Source organism: Lolium perenne, chromosome 4 (assembly GCF_019359855.2).
Source record: "Lolium perenne isolate Kyuss_39 chromosome 4, Kyuss_2.0, whole genome shotgun sequence".
NCBI classification, from domain to species: Eukaryota; Viridiplantae; Streptophyta; class Magnoliopsida; order Poales; family Poaceae; genus Lolium; species Lolium perenne.
The window spans coordinates 371079799-371082429 of record NC_067247.2 but is presented as its reverse complement, the minus strand read 5'-3'; positions in this window follow the sequence as shown (position 1 = coordinate 371082429).

Genomic DNA, 2631 nt, shown 5'->3' with positions numbered 1-2631 from the left:
ACGAGATATATGTGATATCTAAGACCTTATTGCAAGATGATAGAATATAAATTTGGTGAGACTACATAAACTCATAAGTTTTATGGGAATGTACGAAGGTTGAAGACGCAAGGCGTCCCAATCCTCCAACTATTGGGGCACTAACAATATTCGCATATCCATGAAGTGATTGTCCTTAGTATGCACCGTTGCTAAGACTCGTCGTTTCGAAGCATCACGTGATGATCGGGTGTTATAGATTCTATGTGTGCTTCCAACGGGTGCAAGCCAGATTTGCATATGCGAATACTAAGGTTTAAACTTTATGAGCCTAGCATGTACAGACATGGTCTCAGAAAGTTATCATGAATTGATGGATAAAATTATGAGTGAAATTGTTCATCGTATTACAAAGTTACTAATAGTGAAATCTGGAACACTTGTCATATGATGATCAACTTCAAAATAAGAACCTCAAGGTTATTGGTATTAGACCAACAAACCTAGAAGTTATTGATGTTGAAGTGTTTTTCTGAATAATGAGGAAAGCTAAAAGAGAAACTGCAAAAGATATTTTGGCAAAAAGAAAAGAAAAGACTAGAAAGTCTAGCTCAGGTGTATATAAATGATATACATGTTATGGTTGTATTCCTAGTTAAGTCACACAATGAAATTCTTGGGTATTAGTATCATATTGGTTGGTATGAAGTGTCATACAAAACAAAGCAATACAAGAATACAATGGCCTAAGTGACTGACAAGGAATATGATAGGAATGCACGTTTGGAACAAAATAAAGTGTTATTATGTTCGTCGTTGGCATTTTATCTAGCCCTTAGAATTTATAATAAAGAACTTAATAATTGTTATTTTGCTCTGGTCAAATGAAAACAATGAGTTGTTCAAATTATGACATTACTCCATGTACGATGGATAAGTTATTATAAATCTTAATGGTGAAACATACATACATAACACTGACGCTAAAAATGCCATAAGGCAAATGATTTGAATTCCACTTATTTGTGGAACCGCAATTTAGGTCATGTTAGAAAGGATCGCATGAAGGAACTCCATGCAAATGGATTTTTGGAGTCATTCGATTTGTTGAATCGTTTGGCACTTGCAAAATCTTTTCTAAAAAGTAATGACTGAAATACCATTCATAGGCCGGGCAACTAACTTAGTGAAAACATACATAATGATATATGTGGTTCACTGGGCATAGTTGTGTGCGGAAGATTCTTCTACTTCATGAAAACTTTCAAACAATGAATTGAGTATATATGTGGATATATTCAATAAGGAAAAAATTGAAACATTTGAATAGGATTCAAATAAATTTCAGCATGAAGTGGAAATCATCGTAATAGAAAAATCAAATATCTATGATTGGATCATGGTGGAAATATTTGAATTACGAGTTTTAGCGAACATCTAAGAGAGTTATGAAATTGTTCTACAACTTACATTTCTTGGAGTATCATAATGATGATATAGTATCCGAGATATGTATCCAAACCTTGTTGGATCAATGATGAGATAAAATATTGATGCCATTATATTTTGTGGATTATGCTTTAGTGACTACCGCTTTTACACTGAATAGAGCATCATCATGATCCGTTGAAATGACACCATACAAGTTATGGCATGGGTATAAACCCTAATAGTCAACCAAAATCGGATGAATGTCTTTGTTGGTTATCCCAGAGATTTAATTGGGAATTCTTCCCACGAGTCAAAGACAAGAGTGTTTGTCAATGTTTCTTATTTCCGAGAAATTGTTTCGAGTGAAGTATTTGAGTGGGAGGACATTATAATTTGATAAGGTTTATGAACCTGAGCATAATGATCAGAGTAGCGCAGCATCGGAATTGGTTTCGGAAGCGGCCACGACGATCATGGCTCTCATGACTACAAAGTGTTTTAGCCATGGAGATCGAAATACATATTGAACCTTGTAGGTATGGTTTACTTTGTGATCAAATAAATGATTTGTGGACAAAGGATTGATTTTGAACAATGATAAACCAACTACAAAACAAAGAAGTTATGATGGGCCCTGACTCCGTTAAAATGGCCATGCGCCATGAAATCCAAGATAGATGAATACTTTATGAAAGTAAATGGATCTATGAAATTGATAGACTTGGATGAAATATCCTTGAAGAAAGCTTGACTTGTCGAAAAATTGTTTACGACAAAGTTCAAAGAGTTGAATACGATAAGATTAGATCTTCCGTAGCAATGCTTATAGTCTATGTGGATTATTCTAGTAATCACTACATATTTCTTTTATGAGATATGCTAGTAGGATGGCAAAATACACTACTTAACAGAAGTATGTATACAAGATACAACCAAGAGTTTTGCTGGTCCGTGGAATACTAGATAGGTATACAAGCTTCAATTGGATGAAGTAAGTATCACGGAGTTGGAATCTTCACCAGATGAAGTAGTCAAAGAGTTTTTGATTTCATCAGAGACGATGAAGAGGCTTGCATTTGCAAGAAATTAAGTGGGAGCGCTAAGACACATTTATAATACTTTATGTAGGTGACATATAGTTGGTTATAAATGATGTAATTATATACTTGATTAATAGGTTTCATTGAGAATTAACTTCAATGAAAGGATATGGACTAAAAC